The following is a 19,375-nucleotide window of genomic DNA, read 5'->3' as shown; positions in this document are numbered from 1 at the left end:
TCTTTCTTGCCCTTCAGGTCAAGTCAGACTCAGATTGACTTTAAAAACCTACCACAGTTGGGCATGGTGGCTCATGCCTGTAATCCCAGCTAATTTGGAGGCTGAGGCAGGAGGACTGCAAGTCTGAGGTCAGTCTAAGTGACATAGCAAGACCCTGTCTCAAAAAATAAAAAAGAGTGGGGGATGTAGCTCAGTGACTGAGCATCCCTGGGTTCAGTCTTCAGTAGTGTGTGTGTGTGTATGTGTGTGTGTGTGTGTGTGTCATTAAACTCATCACAGTCTGACTTGATAACACGTCCCAATTTCACAGGAATTTGAAATCTTCGAAACTAGATGAGAGCTCAGGGAAAATGATATCTTCTTCTTCATGTTTTAGTTTGGATACTCAGAGCTGATAAAGACCTTTAACAAATGGAACTTTGTCTTATGCTTCTTATATCCCTTAAGGTATGATAGGAACACAGCACTGTACTTGCTGTTTCATAGTTTTTAGGATACGTAAAAGAAGTTCCATATTTAGCTTATTCTCATCACCTGATAGCATCTACTCCCTTCATTTTCATCATATAATTTTCATTTTTGGGGGGTGGGGAGAAGGCTAGGGAGACTCTAAATAGTCTTTTGTTTCTCCAGTGAAAAATGTAGAAGCTATACTAATAAAAATTTGGTGTGTCAGTAATAAACAAGTAACTGTTTGTTGTTTTCTGTGCCCTTGATGTATTCTTTAGGTTTTGTATTTCTCAGATGCCACACTGGTATCTTTTGCTTTACATAGTGCCACAGACCTTTACACTTGTCTTCTGTTTGGGTGACGGTTTTCTTATGTTTCATTTTGTAATGTGAACTATGCTACCATGATGGTGACAAGTAAATTTTCAAATTAAAGGCAAATCCATAGCTAATATGTTTGAAAACGCTGAAAACTAAGTAGTTCAGGTTTTCCAGAGTTCCTATTTTCCTATGTGTGAATTTTTAAATAACTATGCCAATTGAAATCACATATTAAAATCTGAACACGAGTCAGCCTTTTTGAGAAGGTATTTTATCTTAACTAGTTGACGTTTTCACTATATTTGAGGAAGAAAGTCACATTCTAAACTCTCAAACTCATCAGGTTTGAAGTAAAAATGAACTAATGTTCTGTTTACTTTGACGTTAGAATGCACAGTGCTGATTTTATCTGATCAGTTTAATAGGAATTCTCCTTAGGGCTCTGTCTGGGTTCATGGAATAGACACCTGATTTTGCTTCTGTCACCCTGCAGTTCATGTAGAAATTTTAAATTTACAAAACCCTTTACATGCATGGCCTTATTTTCAGAACAACCTGATGAGTTATTATTCTCTCCATCTTGTAGGTGAGATAATTGAAGTCTGAGGATGCTAACATAATGTAAGCATGATTAGAGATGGGGTAGGGATGTGTGAACTTGAATTTGGTTCTTCTACAAAGAACACCCTTGCTTTTTCTTCCAAACTTCACTGCTTTTCCTCACATTCTCTATGTGGTTGTCTCTGAACATTGTATGTCCTTAAGATCGCTCTAGTCTCAGATCTTCTTAAACTCCTAAAACAAGGCATATAAAACACTCCTCAGCTAATTGGCAGTTGGTGCTTTATGTTGTGGTCTGAGATAAACATAAACTAGAAAGATAATGTTTACTGACCTGAATCAGGAGAGAAACTTGGACTGAGAGAAATTTTTTTAACAATTAAGATTTTGTGATTTTGCTAGGTAGACAGATGTGTTGTTTCTTATCCACTAGTGAACTGATACAGCTAAAAATGGAAAAAAATGAATCAAGACGATGGCTCTGCCCTAGGAATGTTCATATCAGCACGTGCAGTGCTGTGACATCAGCTTCAGCCCACACTGAAAAGGTTTCAGTGTCTAGTGCTGTGTAGTCTTGTTTAGGCTGAGACTGAGACCAACCACAGACTTCATAAAAGTCTTCTTGAATAATTGCATCATTCACTGATAAGCTACCCTTATGAGTAAATATCATGATAGATTGTGGGATAGGCTGTCCACACTGAGGTGATATCTACTATAAACCTAAGTTTTTTGTGACAAACATGTCCCTGTGTGTTAATGACATGGTGTTTATTTATGAATTTGTCTTTACCGAAAATGTTCTTCCCTTCAACTGGGTGCACTCTGTATTCAGGCTTGTAATTTGCCCCTCTTTCAGGCCTGCAGTGATTTGGTTTGAATCATGACTTGTTTCATGTTGTTAATGGAATGTGATCTATGTCATAAGCACGCATGGTGGAGCTTGGGAGTGTTGTCTAGGAATGGCAGGCTTTCTTACTGACTCATGCATGTGTGTGAAAGTTGACTGCTATAGCATAAAGTTTCATATAGCCATGGGCTTACTGAAGTCTGGGAATATTTCACCATCAAACCATTTCTCACATTAGATGATGAATGCGTCTTTTGTCCAAATGAATCTTCTGTGGTATTTTCATCATTTCAACATCTCCATGTCAGTTCTTCATGGTGTTTTACCCAGCTGTTTCCATAAATAGTTGATTTCTGAGGCTCCAGCTGCTTGCTTTCAGTCCTGTAAGTAGACAAGCAGACTCCCAGCTCAGCTTCAGATGGACTTTGAACCTATCTGACTTTGCAGTGAGGCTGGGCACTGTCATAGCCAAATTATCCCCTGTTGGATCTGACAGCTTTCCAGGCATGCTCCTCCCTTTACCAGTCAAGCAGATTTTTCCTGGCCAGCTTCTGAAGTAGCTGTTGGAGGGGGGACCACAGCATGGGGGTACCGCTTCTGCCTTTCATATGTTCTTATTTTCCTCACTGAAGCCTGGCCTTAATCTACAGTGGACTCAAGAACTCGAAACGTCTATATTTCTCATGCATCACATCCAACTTTCCAATAAAGGAAAATGACCTTATGTGAAGCAGCAGTGGCCATCTGGAAGCCATTTTGTCTATAGTAAGTGCCAAGAACGAGGGGAATTCTTAGACTGCCAGTGAGGGCAGGAGACCACAGAGCAGCAGCCATGTGCCAGATGCATTGACAGGCACTTCACATGCACTGACAGCCTTTGGAGAAGGGTTGCTGGGGTCATTCAGCTGGAGCTTCCCCCATTGTCCTGGCAGTGGAGGAGGTAGCAAAATGCTACCATTTTACTCCTTCAGGCTGTCCAGTATGCGACCAAACTAGGTCCACAAAGGCAAAGGGAATGGGGAAAGATACCAATAGAGCATTTAAAAAACAACAACAAAAACAACAACAACAAAAAAAAAAAACTTCAGTGTTTACGGTTTGTTTTAAAGACTTTGGGAATAAAGCCTGACAAAATAAACTTCACTCATGTTTCATTAAAGATTCTAAAAACAATTCTAGTATGAGATTCTAGTCTGAAATTGTATGACTTCAAGTTCATTCTTCAGTTTAAAAGCATTTGATAAAATTAGCCACCCATTTAGATTTAACAAGGTCAAACTTTTATCTTGAGTTCAGATCTTCTATAAGATAACAAGATAGGATTGATCTGAATACAGAATTTGCTGAACTTTGTGTTTCTCTTCCTCACTATTTCAGGAGAGATCTTTTTTTCCCTGTTTTACTGTTTATACATATTATTCAGTGTGTGACATTAAGCAAACCATTAAATCTCTCTAAGCCTCATTGGTTTCTCTTATCTTTGAAATAATAATAGCACCCACTTCCTAAGATTTCATAAAATTGTTTTGACAATTTACATGTATGGATTAAATGCAAAAACCTTGTAAAAAACTTATAATAGTGCTTATCACAGAGTAAGCACTCAATCGATGTTCACTTAAGATTTTTCTTTTATATCAGGTACTCAATTTCTGCATTAGCACATTTTCAAATATCAGCCTTTAACTCAGTAGTTTCAGATTCATGATTTATGCAGATTACATTCAAAGAATGTTGTGACAGTTCATATATATGATTTTTTTTTTTCTCCAGCCAGACCTGTACCCTTGTTAACTTGTGAATGATTTATAAACTGTGATTCTGTCTTCAGGATGCCTTTTTTCTGTTTTTAATTTTTTTTTTTTTTTTTGTCATCAGATTGCCACAGGGGGGAGTATAAGTTCTTGAAAGAAGCAAAGTATGCAGTTTAGGGAATTTGGTACTAGTTATTAAAAATGTTCCTCTCTAAAGCATCTAAATAGATTCTATTAATACCCTTGGAAAAATACAAATATTTATGGTAAAATAGTAAATTAATCTACTTCAATCTTGGATTTAATTATTTTGAGTTAGTTACAAAAGCATTGTCCAGAAAAGGTCTCTGTGCACATAAAGGGGAGAGAGAGAGAGAGAGAGAGAGAGAGAGAGAGAGAGAGAGAGAGAGAGAGAGAGAGAAAACGAGAACACATGGGCAGTATTGGCATAGCAGAAGGGAGAAAAAGGAAGTTTCTGGTTTTTACCATTAAAATCATGAAGTGAAAGAATGAGGAGGAAGGAGAGAAAGTAAATGAGAAAGCCTATATAAAATGAGGATGAGTGTGGTTTGGATACAATGATGTCACAGTTACAGCCTCATGGTATGGATGATATTCAACCCATTCTGTACATATGGAGATATTTAACCTTATGAAATCCAATAACTATATAAGATAATTCCCAAATGGAAAGAACTGTACAAGTGGAAATGCAAACTTCACTTTGAGTAATAAAGTTGCATTTAAAAGCCATTACCTAATTTTATAATACTAATGATAGCCAAAAACATTGTTATATCCTCTGCCTCTTTGAAGAAAGTAAAGCACAAGAAGAGTCCTACAGAAACTGAATGGAGGATTTCAAAGGTCAGGCAGTTTGATTATGGTACCAACAGAATGCTTCTCTGATAGTTTTATAGGACTGGGGTTTCTGGGAAGCTGAGGCAGTGTGAAGAACCCCCACCCACTTCAAACTCTGATTCTTGTGGTCCAGTCAGAAAGATTTCAGACATGTTGCTCAGAGTGATAGGCAGTGAATTTATTAGAAGGCATGGGAAAGGGGGAAAAGGGGACACTCTCAAGGGAGAGAATGGGTCCCTACAGAGTCGAGAAGGATAGTGTGCCTCTCCTGCACCCCAGTTTTACTGGGAATACCAGAGAAGTTTCCAGAAAGTCCTGCCCAGGTTCACCCTTGACTTTTGACTGGCAGCAGGATGACATCAGACTTTCAGGTCCCCGTTGCCACAACAACTCTAGGTCACTTTGGCCTATACTGACCATCTCTAATTGGATTCTTAGGAAGAATTCTCCTTATCTCCCTAAGTTCTGGGGTTTGATCTGTGAAAGGGTCACTAAAGTCTCCCCTTTCAGGGTAACTTGGATTCCCCTTATCAACATTATTTGAGGCCGGCATTTATCCTGCAGATAACTGGTAGTTTGCTGGGAATTGTGACAGATTCTGTCCACTTAAATCAGGCAGGGCTGCAAGTAAATTGCTTCTTGAAAAAGACATCATGTGGGAGTCAGCACAGTGGATCCATTTCATAGAATTATTCCCTAGCCTCATGTTCCCACCACTTACGTCTCTCTGTCCCTTATCAGTGTGAGGTGATCATCTGTGCACAGGGTTGCTCAGCTTTCCTTCTGCTTCTCAGCAGTCCTTGCTCAGGCCTCCTGGTCAGCCTCACTGGGTGCTGCACTGTGCACACTCTTCTTCACCTTCCTGCTTTCCCAGTTTGCTGTCCTATTCTGAAGAAATCACATCCTAAGGATCCTTTTTGTTATGAAATTTCTTCACATATATCTTCCCTAACTGTTGGCAGCACACCAGCAGTTGACTTTTTGAGGGCTTCATCCCTGGCTCACCTTCTTCCATGGCACCCTGTGATGGTTAATATTAAATAACTTGACTGGCCACAGAATTCCTCGCTCTCTGATTACAAGTCATTTCTGGGTGTGCCTGTGAGAGTGTATCCAGAAAAGATCAGCATTTGAATTGGTGGACTGAGTAAAGAAGATCATCCCGTCTAAGGTGCTTGAGCATCATGTAATCCATTGAAGGTCTGAATAGAATAAAAAGGTAAGAAAGATTGGTTTTTCTTCCCTCTGTCTGACCGCTTGAGCTGGAACATGGATCTTCCTCTGCCCTGGGCCCTCCTGGATCTCAGGTCTCAAACCCTATCAGGAATCTATAGTATAAGCTCTCTGGTTCTCAGGCCTTTGAACTACACCACTGGCTTTTCTAGGTCTCCAGCTTGCAGAAGATGGATTGTGGGACTTCCCAGCCTCCATAATAACACCAGCTAATATCTTATTATGTATCCATCTCTCTGGCTATCTAATCTCAACTACTGTTCTACTTCTCATACCCCAACTTCAGCTGTCACCTTGGGTTACCCCAATAACCACCAGAACAACCCTCAAAACTCATTCTAAATTCCTGTTGCCTGCTCCTTCTAAGCCAATCAGGACTTGCCACTGTATAGAATTGGTCCATCACCTACTAACTCACCTATCCTCCACTGATGTCTCTTGGTCACTTACCCTTTACATCAGTTCTTTGACCTGATTGGGACTTTGAGTTCTTATTCCCCTCCTTTTCTCCTGAACACATAGCTTTGCTTCCATCTCTGTCTGTGGCACAATGTTCTATGTCATCAAGCTCCGAGGTCTTAGTACCTCTGCACTTGACCTCTCAAGCTTTTTTAAAGCTGCCTCCTGCCTGATTTGTGCCTTCATTGTGGCTTCAGTCTCAGCTGGGAACTCAGTTCTGTAAGTTGTGCTCTTAGTTGTTGTGGTTAGTTCTTTGCATTCCTTTCAAACCTTACTGCTCTCCTTGAGTCTCCTACCCTGTTGTTTCTCTTTCTTTCAGTGAATCAGCCTTCTTTCCTGCCTCAGAATGTCAAGCATCAACATCATAAGCCTTTCTTCCTAGGAGAGATGACTTCTTAGCCTCTGATTTGCTCCTGTAGAACTGTAGTATTCAGTTCTTTAACCACTAGCCACAGTGGCTATTTAAATTTAAATTAATCGAAATAAAATATCGAGTTCCTCAGTTGTACTAGTTGCATTTCAAGTGTCCTGTAGCTGCACACACCTAGGGATTATCATATTGAATGATGTGGAGAGCCTTTCCATTGTTGCAGAAAGTTCCATGGACAGTGCCTGTTCAGACAAATCTCCACTTGTGCTTTGGATCCAGCTGCCTTCTGTCTCCCATAGAATCATGTTCTTTTTTTCTTCTTGTGTTTCAGTTCACTTTTCTCTCTTGGTTCCTTCTTCTTAGCATATAAACGTGTACACATTTCTCTCATATGTAAAAGAAAAACAGCTAAACAAAGAAATATTCCCTTGGTCTCACTCATTCCTCTAGCTGCTGCTTTTTATCACCGCGACGCCTAAAACACATCCTCACATACACAACGACACACCCACACTATTCTGTATTTATTTTCTCTAAATACTCAACGTTTAACTTGCCATCCAACCTATTGCACTGCAAATGCCATCAAATAGTTTCCTTACCAAACGGAGTGATTTGTTCTCAGTTCTCATATATCTGATTTCTGTGTGAATATGGTAGTTGAATTCTGTTCCCTGTCCATCTCTTTGACCATGTCCTTTGGTCTCTTTTGCAGACTCATTTCCTTCTGCCTACCCCTTTGATGTGGGTGACCCTTACTCTTTTGTCCCTGGTCCTATTCTTAACTGTGGTGTTGATGTTTCTCTGCTCTTTGGATCACAACCAGAAACTGTTCTGAGTTCATTCATGCTGTTAACAGGACATTAATTGGAATGTGCTGCACAGACCTTAAAGAAGCATATTCAAAACTGGGCTCACCTCCCCACTCCCTGAGTCTATGCCCTTTCCATGCATCCCTCCTTTTAGTGTTTGGAACCACTAGATTTCCAATTACTCCACACCAAAGCCTGTACATTATCCTCTTATTTTTCTCTTTTACTCCCTATATTTAATCAGTTATGAAACTCTCTGGACTCTACTTCCCAATGTATCTTCCCAACATATTCAATGTCTGGCCTGTATTACTGTGTTAGTCTTCCTGTTATTAACTGGTTTTTTCATGTGTATTTATTCCCTTCTCCAGTTTATTCTGTTCATTGCTGCCTGAAGAATCTGTCAATGCAAAGTGCTTACAGTGCTTAGGCACCTGCTTAAAACCTTCACATGGCTTTCGTTGCTCCTCAATAAAACCCTTATAAAACCCTTTATCTGGCACCTGGCTTCTCCATTCTTGTCCATCACTCCCCACCACTCTTCTCTACTCCTTGTTTTTCACCTTCTGTGTTGCTCGTCTGTTTAATTAGCTTATAAATTTATTATACTTTGTCCAGTTTTTATAATTTGCTTATATTGTTCTTCTAGTACTTAGAGGAGCTGTCGGATACTTTTACACCAAATGAACTTTTGACTCTATTTGGAAACTTATTTTATATTTGGTCAAGTGCATATGCACTCACATGAGAACACACACACACACAGTATGACAAAAATTTTATAGAAACACTTTTATTGTTACTATATGTGATAATCTTGACATTTAAAAATCTATTTTATTCTGTTTTCTTAAAAAAATCTTGTCTTCACCTCCAAGTTTATTTTACTGTGTCACTGGACTCATGTGTTGAAAAAAGATCTGTAGACATACACACCTGGACATGTGTGCACACTCATGAACCTTGTGGCCTTGGAGTCCTGGGTGATCAGGATTGGCTACTTGATAAGCAATAGAGGGAGATGTGTTATGAGGATGTGAGCTTTGGGGATGCTGTGGGCATTTTGGGAACATTTGTATTCTAAGGAACCAATGTGTGGAGTCCAAGGGTGAAAGTACCATAGTGAAATACAGAACAAAGACATGGAGAAAACCTGGGCTGTTGGTGCTAAATCAAGCCTTGTCTAAAGGTAGCCCCACTTCTTAACTTATCATGTCATGAACTTGGATATTGCCTCATCTTTAAAAGAAATAATTTCTGGATACTGTATCATAAATAATCTTATCTGATAAGATAGAATTCACCAATGTGAGAGGAATATCATTTTACTTTTATGTTAATATTTTCTGATGTAAATACTTGTGGAATTTTTCTAATCCTATCATAGCATTATATATAGCATTATTTCCCAGTTCCTTTTAAAAAACAGTGGAATATGTAGAAAATGATAATATTTTTATGTCATTTTGAGGTGAAGGCTTTTTGAATGGTTTAAAACTCTGAAAGGGAACAGGCATAGACATGCCTTTGGTTTAGAGATATCAAAGATCATAGGGGAGCTTATTGGCAAATTGCTGTCCTTTTTAAACTTTCGAGGTAATTTAAGGTATTTCTTGGAAGTTGACTTCTGAGTATTTGTGAATAACCTCTCACACAGCATTAAGTACAAACAAATCCACCATTGAATGAATTCCTTATGTAAAGTTTGGGAACTAACATGAACTTCAAAATATTCTATGAATGTTCCAAATTTAGCTAAAATTACGTAGTAACCAAGGTCTTAGGAACTATGATCATTAATATTATAGCATATTTATATCAATTCATAGATAAGTATTTTGTATTTATTGATTATTAAGTAAAATTTCTGAGATTTACGTATTCATACCTGAAAAGTTTGTTTTTCAGAATACTAGCAAATATAGTGTTTATTTTACTTAACACATAATTTTACTAAATAATTTCCTAGGAGATTGAGTAGTAACACTAGTAGGTGGTTAGGAAAAGATGCTGACTGACTAAATGGAACTTAAAAAATTAATGCAGTTATCAAAGTTCCTAATTTTAGGCATAAGAATATTTTAGTGTGAAACTTTCAGACTAATAAATCTACTAAATGCCCAAATCGAAAGTTAGTCATGCATTGTTGCTTACTTTCAATGAAATTAACAATTCACAAACATTTTGAGCATTTGGTATATTTCTGACATTTTGTTAAACATGGAGGGATATAAAAGGATAACTGTCCTTGCGTAGAAGGAAGTTATGATCTATTTCCAGAAGTGAGACATATATGGATGAAAAGTAAACCCGTGTCCCTCACAGTTGTATGACTTGGGAACTATAGGACACTGGAAACTCTGAAAGATTGGTTTAATAGAATATGCCATGACCCTGAAATGGGAACCTTTGTGGATCTTGAGGTACAGATTATGATGGAGCCATCCATATACCTTGAGCCTTGAGACCTCCTGCTCAGTGAGTGGGTGGTGATTCAGCAAGTGGTCACAGAGGGATGGAGCCCTAGATGGACCCTGAGTGATGAGGAGGAAGTAACCAGCTTCAAAACATCTGGCCTGGCTTTCTTTATGGACCTGACTTGCATTAAAGGATGAAGAAGAGAGGAGCAGCATGGGAATTCCAGACCTTGGGAATGGCAGCAATCTTGACTTTGGGAATGTTGTAGCTTATGTGGAAGAGAGAAGATGCACTGCTTTAACCTGAGCAGATGTGGGGATGAGTTGGAAAGGCTAAAGAAGGGACTACTGTGTAGGAGCCAGAATCCTAATTCTTCTTTCTTTCTTGTATTGGAATATTGAATATATTGATTCATTTTCAGTCCTTTAGTCATTGGGATATGTGTGTGTGTGTGTATATATATATACATAAATATAAGATAACTTTATAACAGTTTTCAGAGCTTAGCAAATGTAAAGATGTCATTTACTGATTTTTAGGGGGAAATTGAGGGGTCCTCTAAGAACCAGTAATGCCCAAATTTCTGCTACGCTTCTGTTTCTCCTCTTGCTTTAAGAAATAGTATCTTTTATATTTTCTTTCCTTTACCTGTGAAGTTCTAGTCAGATGGAAAAAATACAGAGCTCAATAAATAGATGTTGAATTAATGAATCTTTCTTGGGAGCATAGATTATATTTCTTCTTATTATTATGGTTTCTCATAACTCCTACTATGTGCTTTGTATACAGTGAACATCCAATAAGTATAAAATATTGAAATATTTACAGTGTTGAAAAACCAGCAAGACTAAAGCCATTGCTTGGTCAAGCTGTGTCAGAGTCTTTCATTTATCCATTCACTCAGTGAAGGCTGCATTCACTGGGTGCTGAACTAATGTGAAGACTCAAGCCTGATGGTGATTTTAGCAAGATGTCCTGTCTCTGCCTTTGTACAGGCTAACCAACTCTTAGCCATTCTCCAACTCTCAACTCCTGGGTCGCATTCTTCTTGTAGCTCTCTAAGCTGGTTAAGTGTTTATCTTTCACAGCCTTTCTTTACCATGTGGTGATTTGTCTTGATGCCTTACCAGATGGGTCTCTCTAAGAGTAGAATTAAGCCATTCATCTCTGTGTCCATAGTGCCAAGCCCAGTTCCTTGTTTTTAGATGTCACTCAATAAGTGTGTGTTGAGTGCTTGTAGAACAAACATAATCTTTAATCATAGTGCTGTCAGATATGTGACTTTGAACTGGCCACTTGACCATGATTGTGTTCTGAAAATTAACTGAGAAAAACCTCTAGACTTAACAACAGTTTGGAAACAAAAGATGAGTTCAAAAGAGGTAAAATTTGAAAATTCACAAAAATGCAATGTAAAATAAAGAGGGAATGTATTTTATCATTAATGAACTATTCCTGGTGGTGGATATATAAAGTTTTATTGCAGAAAACTTACCATATGTTGATTATTTTTAGCAGAACTTTCTAGACAACTTCCATACTGGTCATGGACTGTGAGAACAGCAGGGAAGCAGGGACCTGAGAGAGCATTCAGTTCAAACACTGGTTAGTTGAGGACATTCAACTATTCATTTCAGAGGACACAGAGACAGGTGGATTTCAGAGACTCAGTCCTGAGTGCTGCTGTGGGCAACCTTCTGAGCAGTCTTTCCATTCCATGCTACTTCTGGTGTGCAGTCCAGGAAACAGCTATGGGGAATTCTGTGGATGGCCTCACTCTCCATTCACACTGTTTTCCCTTAGTTATCTCAGTGCACTGGAGGAAGAGGGGAGTTGCCAAAGTATAGATCTCCCCACAGTCAACAAGGGTGACCCTCACCTATGTGAATAATAATACAGGTTGAGCTTCTCTAATCCAAAAATCCAAATCCAAAATTCAAAATGTTCTAAAATCTGAAACTTTTTGAGCATTGACACGACACTCTAAGTGGAAAGTTCCATATCACCAAACTGTTTCTTACTGAAAATTGTTAAAAATATTACATAAAATTACCTTCAGATTATGTGCATAGGGGGTATATAAAACAAATGACTTGTGTTTTGACTTGGGTCCTATACCCAAATATCTCCCTATGTATATGCAGATATTTTAAGACCTGAAAAAATTTCAAATCTGAAATACTTCTGATTCCATACATTTTGGATAAGGAATGCTCAACCTTTAGGGGTGCCTTTCATTGATGACCTGTGCTAGGCTGATTGCATGAGGTTAGGGAAAATCTTCAGCAAACCCTGCACCCTTATAAAATGTACTCCCTTTTAAAAAAAAGGGGGAAGGGCCTGCAGAGGTAATTTATGCATCTTGTTCACATCTCAGAACTAATAAATGGTGAATCCATGATTCTCACCAGGCCTGTCTATCTCCCTAAATTCCATAGGTTTTCTAAAACCATACCACTTTTCATAAAGAGTATATGATGGTCTATCAATGTTTGTCAGGTAATATGGTCTATAAAAAGGAACAAAGCATCACACTTTCTGAAGCATTTGAATACCTACTTATTGTTACATGAATGAATGAACGTATGATTCTGAAAAAGAGGGCAACATCACTCATTTTGTCACAACATAGATTTAAGATCATGACAGTAAGTTAAAGTTTCATGAAAATATGAAACAAGTTGAACTCAGGAAATTTTTTGTTTTAATTTTTTTAATAACTGTTGCCTCAGTAGATTTTTTTTTGTTGTATTATAGGAAAGATTTATACTTTTTCCTGTTTAAACTTACTTGGAAGAAATTATGGCAGTTGTATAATGTATATAATACTTTCCTTTAGACCAGCATAAATGCTACCACCTCATTATTTTTCCATTAAGTTATTTAGAGACAGCTACATTTAAAGAGATGAATTTAAAATGATTATGTTAATAAAGGCATGATGTTTATTCAAAATTTAAGTTAATAAAGAACTTTCTATTTAAATGCTTGACTAATACTCAAAAAAATGTTTATACTTTGTAGAGCAGATAAGTGATGATTGGTATTTTTAGGTTAGAAATGGTGACTGATTAGTTTTAAAATGTTTTCCAAAAACTTAACATTGTTTGTAATAATACAGTGTAATCTGCCTCCATTTCCTTATTCATTTGATTGTGAATTTTTCAGTCCCCTCCAGAACTTTTTGTTTATATGCAGAATTTTTATATAAGACAAAAGTAGGACAAGTGCTTCTATGCAATTGGAGGTTAGAAACAGGTCATCTATCTTTCTTTGGGTGATAGCAATGAGGCCATTTGGTCCTTATATGCTATGTGGAAGAGAAGTTGAATATAAATTGAGTGGGGAGATTAGTTGGTCTTAGCACAAATGTGTTTTTGTCTTATGAGGAGACTTTTGGAGTGTATTATTTTCCCTAGAAACTCCTTATGCTCACCTTGAAGTTATCTTTCTTTTCTCCATGACCCTAGCTGAGTGTTTAGCATCTTACTAAGTATGAATTGGCACCAACCAAAATTAGTTTGCAGATATGTAGCATTTCTTTTCTCTAACATGTAGAACTATTTTCTATTCCATGTAACTCTTGGAAATCCAGTCACAAAAGTTGGAAAATGCCTGAGTCTTAGAGCAGGACTTTGCAGGCTCAGTAAGTCTCTTTGCTCACATAACTTCTCATAACTTCTCTATAACCCAAAATGAGAATATTAGAAGTTACACAAAAACAACTCTGAGCCACAGCTGCTCCTAAATTCTGCAGAATCATTTAGGTAAATAGCTTTTTTTTTTTTTTATGTGCTGTGTTTACTTATGAATGGGGGTAATGGAGTCACTTTCATTCAGAACATTATAAGATAGAGAACCCTATAACTGAATGTTATAAAGGTGGGTGATTATTGTCAAACAAGCAGGAGAACCATAATTGAACTGGGACATGAATGGGTGAAACAATGTAGAGTCAATGTTTTATGAGTTTATAAACAAAAGACTTAGCACATTAAATTGAAAGCAAAATGAAAATTCCCTGAAATTGGTGGCTCTTTTAATTTTGGCCCCATTTGATTTGTGGACTAATCTTCAATGCTTATATTTAAACAGAGATTAAAAAACTGCAAAATAAGGTCAAATTTCTACCTTTCCCCATTCAAATGCAAGTTGGAAGTATTTAACACATAAATTTTATTAGATTGACATATTAAGACAGAGCTGATATAAATGGTTAAAAAGTTCTGTATATATACCTGTTAGCAGATATTGTTGTATGGGTAAGTCTAAATAGAAGCGCAATATAATTTACACTTTGAACATACAACTAGCCACTTAGGAATAAGATTTTTCTTTTTGGCTTGTTACGAAAGTAACACCAGGGCTGGGATATAGCTCAGTGGGTAGAGTGCTTGCCTTGCAAGCACAAGGCCCTGGGTTCAATCCCCAGCACCAAAAAAAAAAAAAAAAAAGAAAGAAAAAGAAAGAAAGAAAAAAGAAAGTAACACGTGTGTACTTTGGTTTTGGTTTCAGGTACTAAAATGAAGAAGCAACAGACAGGACTTGATTTCTTAATCTGAAAAAGGTAAGACATGAAAGGAACAATAACTGAAAATTTAAACTTATGATACATACTAAAACCTAATCATTTAGTATTTCTATTCATGAACTAGATTATTATTGGATATTAATATAGCAAAAATGGTTATTTTAAAATTTCTATTTCTTTTTTCTTAAAATAAAAGCCAGGTATTTGTCCTATCAAATAAATGCTCTTTAAATGCATTTCTAATTGTCATATCTGTTACATTTGACCCCTAGAGTTTACTTCTTGGCATTTATCTTCAGGAAACTGGAGAGTAATAAACGAGAAGTTCAGACAGGAAATACTTGACAGTTTACTCCTATCTGTAGGGAAGTCCCATAAAACAAAGAAACCATTTCTAAACTGCCTTATGATCATATTTCCTTTTGTTTAAACCTTGGTTTAGGACAGTGTAACATAAATTAAAGCATGCCTGTTGTTTGCAGTTATTCCTTGAATAATAATAATAATTACAACAGCATTTGGCAATTAATAATACAATTGACATATGATCCCTAAAACACATGAAGTTTATATAGATAAAATTGGAGGTTTTTAATCCCCTTAGACTTGAGATGTATATTTAGTTAGTGGCAGACCTGGTGTTAAGTACAAGTCTCCTAACATTAGGTCTGTCTCTTGCTTTTCTTTGTTGTTTTCTTCTGTCTTCTCTTCATTTGTCATTTCTTTTCTCATTACATCATTGTGTCCTATTTACTGTGGAGAATATACTCTGCATAAAATAAAAATAAATGTAAAAGAGTAAGTTGAATTCTAACTTTGATTTTAGCAATTCTCAGCATCTTGGTTGATCTCATATTAATTGGTTGTAGTGAATGTGCATCACTGGGCTTAGGGGTTCCAAGTGTGAGCTATGGAGCCTGACCTCTTGGTGAGGCTGGTTCTGCCCCTCAGTATTGTGAGAATTCATGTCTTAGTTGTCTTTCTGAAGTATGGGGAGTGTAGAAGAACCTACCTTTGGGGTTATTCTGAGAATTCAATGAAATGCCATTGATTTAAAGTATTTAGAATATTGTTGCTATATGTAATAAGTGTCTCCAGAATATTAGATATTATATTTACTTTAATGATTAATGTTATCAAGGAAGGTGAAAAATTTACTATCCTCAATTAGAAAAATAATTCAGAGCTGACATGATGGAGTGTTGGGCCTACATTTTCTTCTAGTAGGTGCAGGGTTTCTCGTCTAATGCGTAGGTCTTTGATCTACTTTGAGTTGTTTTGTGCAGGGTAAGAAATAGGCGTTAAATTTCTGGTACGTAGGGATTTTCAGTTTTCCTAGCACCATTTGTTGAAGAGGCTATCTCTCCTCCAATGTATGTTTATGGTGTCTTTGTCTAGTATAAGATAACTGTATTTATATGAGTTTGTCTTTGTGTCTTCTATTCTGTTCCATTCCTCTTCCTGTTTATTTTGGTGTTGATACCATTCTGTTTTTGTTGCGATAGCACTGTAGTTTAGTTGAAGATCTGGTATTGTGATGCCTCCTGCTTCGCTTTTCTCACTAAGGATCACTTTGGCTCTTCTGGGTCTCTTATTTTCCAAATGAATTTCATAACTGTCTTTTCTATTTCTTTGAAGAATTTCATTGGAATTTTAATAGGAATTTCATTAAATCTGTATAATGCTTTTGATAGTATGGCCCTTTTGACAATATTAGTTCTGCCTATCCAAGAACATGGGAGATCTTTCCATCTTCTAAGGTCTTCTTCAGTTTCTTTCTTTAGTGTTCTGTAGTTTTCATTGTAGAGGTTTTTCACCTCTTTCGTTAGATTGATTCCTGAGTATTTTTTTTTTTGAGGCTATTATGAATAGGATAGTTTCTCTAATTTCTCTTTAAGCTGATTCATCATTGATGTATAGGAACACAATTGATTTATTGGTGTTAATTTTATATCCTGCTACTTTACTGAGTTTGCTTATGGGCTCTAAAAATTTTCTGGTGGAGTTTTTTGTTTTTTCTAAACATAGGATCATGTTGTGGGTGAATAGGGCCAGTTTGAGCTCTTCTTTTCCTGTTCGTATCCTTTTAATTTCTTTCTTTTGCCTAATTGCTCTGGCTAGAGTTTTAAGAATGATATTGAATAGAAATGGTGAAAGAGGGCATTTCTCTGTTGTTCCAATTTTTAGAGGGAATGCTTTCAGTATTTTTCCCCCCATTTAGAATGTTGTCGACCTTGGGCTATCTTGCTAAGTGAACTAAGCTAATCCTAAAAAAAACCAAAGGTTGAATATTCTTTCTGATATGTGGGTACTAACACACAACAATGGGCAGGGGAAGAGTAGAAATTCTGTGGATTAGATAAAGAGGGATGAAGGGAGGAGACGGGGGATAGGAATAGGAAAGACTGTGGAATGAATCTACTCAACTTTCCTATGTACATATATGAATACACAACAGTGAATTTCCACATTTTGTAAAACCACAAGACTGGGATCCTAATTAGAATAATATATACTCTGTGTTTGTATAAGTATGTCAGAATATACTCTAATGTCATGTATAGCTAAAAAGAACAAATAAAATTTAAAAACATTAAAAAATCAGAAATCAAATGGAAATTTACTTTCCAGAGCTGAGCATCTCTGTTTCAGTCAGCTCTTTTATGAGCATTATTAGCTTGTGATGAAGACCATTAATTGAACAACATGGTAGTGACATTTTCACTTAGAAATGACCTGGTAAACCAGAGTAATTGGTGGCTTAGTTGTTAAATTATTTTTCTTTGAAACTTAGGCTTTAAGCTGAAAAATACTTGAGAGGCCTTTACAGATGTGGTATTAGTTCTTAGAAAATAAATATTGTGATGAGTTCTGGACAAATGAATTTTAGACATGAATTAAATAGTCATTACATACATTAGTTAAGAAAAGATGGTTTGGTGAGATTATATTAGGAAATCTATCAAAAATTAAGCACCATGAAACATGTTTCATTTTTGGTCCTGATGATAAAAATTGACACTTGTGACTGGGGGTGTGCTCAGTGGTAGAGCACCTTCCTAGCAAGGCCCTGGGTTGTGTCCCAAGCATGGGGGAAAAAAAAAGGTTTAAAGATATTTATTCCCTCTCCCCTAGTCAAACATATACATAGAAGTAGAGAAATGTAGAGTTAAACCTTTGGATCATGTGATCTTATGCTTTCTAAAATTCTAAACATAGTGCCTATAACACAGGTGCCATCTTGTACAGGAAACAAGAGACGCTGCTGTGGTTGTTACAAAGAGGGGATGCAACTTAACTCACATCTCTGTGGTAGCTAGAGCTCTGCAGAGTGAAGGGTGCACCTCGTTGCTTGTGTGAGTGAAGAAGCTGAGTCCATAGACAATGGGTACCTTGCTCATAGACACACATCCAGACCAGCAATGGAAGAGCCAGTTTTGAAGAATAGATTTTGCTTTATCTCATCTTCTAATTGAATCCTTTGTCTTTTTTGGTAAAGAATTTCTGTAACTCAGAGCCCTTAATGGTCCAGATTTTTCCTGTTCTTGCTTTTATTAGCAAGAGGTTCTGCACATAAGCAGATTTCTTAGGGCAAGAACTTCAAGAAGACCAGCACAAAAGATCATCGGGACATCTGTATAGCTGATCTGAAATTTTTTGCAACCACATGGTTATGGGGAAACACACAAGAATTCAAGTGTTACTAAGGTAGAGAGCCACTGGTAAATAACCAGGCTTTCAGTGCAGACCATGTCTGCCAAGCCCCAGGATAAGGGAGTGTAACCTAAGAAAACTGAAATGGACAATCCCTAACAGATTTTCTGATCATTCCTAGAAAAGATCAAGGTTATCCACCAATATTTGTTGTCTGACTTCCAGAAGGAAATTTAATCCTCTTTTTGAAGGATGGTATCATTCATAACCTCACTATTTTTCATCCATGATAGTCAGCATTTAATAAAATGTTGTAAGGTGTGCTATGAAACAGGAAGAAATGACTGAAATCAAATGTTAAAAAGACATTAAACCCACAGATAATTTAGATGTTACAGTTTGCAGATAGGAACTTCAAAATAACAATGATTAATGTGCTTAAGAAAATAGAGAAAATGATGGACAAGATAGATAAATAGAGAACTTCAACAGAATTGTAATGACCAAATGGATATTCTAGAAATGAAAAATAGATTATATAATGTTAAGATTCTTGGGTGAACTCACAACACAGGACTGGGGAATTGAAACAGAAAAAAAAAAAAAAAAAAAAAAAAAAAGATGGGAAAAACAGAACAGAACCTGAAAGACACGTGGACCCAAACTGACTTCTGCACTCACTGTTCTCTGGACAGGATTTCATACTTGACTGTGTGACTCACTTCTTTCTAGACCATTTGATGCTATTAGCAACATACTTCAACAAATCTAATTCCAGTGCTGATTCAAAGCATTTGAGTTTTCAAGAGAATTTGGGGAATTGACATTTTTTCACTTGAATTTTAATGGAAAAATTTGTTCCTTTAAGCAGTATCTTTGCCAAACTTCTGAAAAAAAGATTGAGAACAAGATTCTGGGGGGTGGGAACAATCTGGATTAAGTTTTATTCCTAAAGGAAATAGTATAGTATCGTAAGAATATATTCATATTTTCATGTTTTAGTTCTTCATTCTTATTCTGGTTTTCATTTCAAAACTACTTGGAACAGTGACAGATCCCTGGTCCCTTTACCTTCTCCTACTTTCTTTGTTTCTCATTATG

At 36.8% G+C, this 19,375-nt stretch overlaps 1 long non-coding RNA gene across 3 annotated transcripts in view; it reads left to right on the top strand.

The window, feature by feature from the left end:
* LOC124988820 (uncharacterized) overlaps nt 1-19,375 on the top strand; it is a 234,807-nt gene that overhangs the window by 39,138 nt on the left and 176,294 nt on the right. For all 3 annotated transcript variants that reach the window (XR_007109500.1, XR_007109501.1, XR_007109499.1), the window contains exon 3: nt 14,605-14,656. This is a non-coding gene — a long non-coding RNA (uncharacterized LOC124988820). The remainder of the gene's footprint in view (nt 1-14,604; nt 14,657-19,375) is intronic.

The sequence above is a fragment of the Sciurus carolinensis genome, chromosome 7 (genome assembly GCF_902686445.1).
Source record: "Sciurus carolinensis chromosome 7, mSciCar1.2, whole genome shotgun sequence".
Taxonomy (NCBI): Eukaryota; Metazoa; Chordata; class Mammalia; order Rodentia; family Sciuridae; genus Sciurus; species Sciurus carolinensis.
Note: the sequence above shows the minus strand (reverse complement) of the source record. Positions and strands in the feature narration are given on the sequence as shown.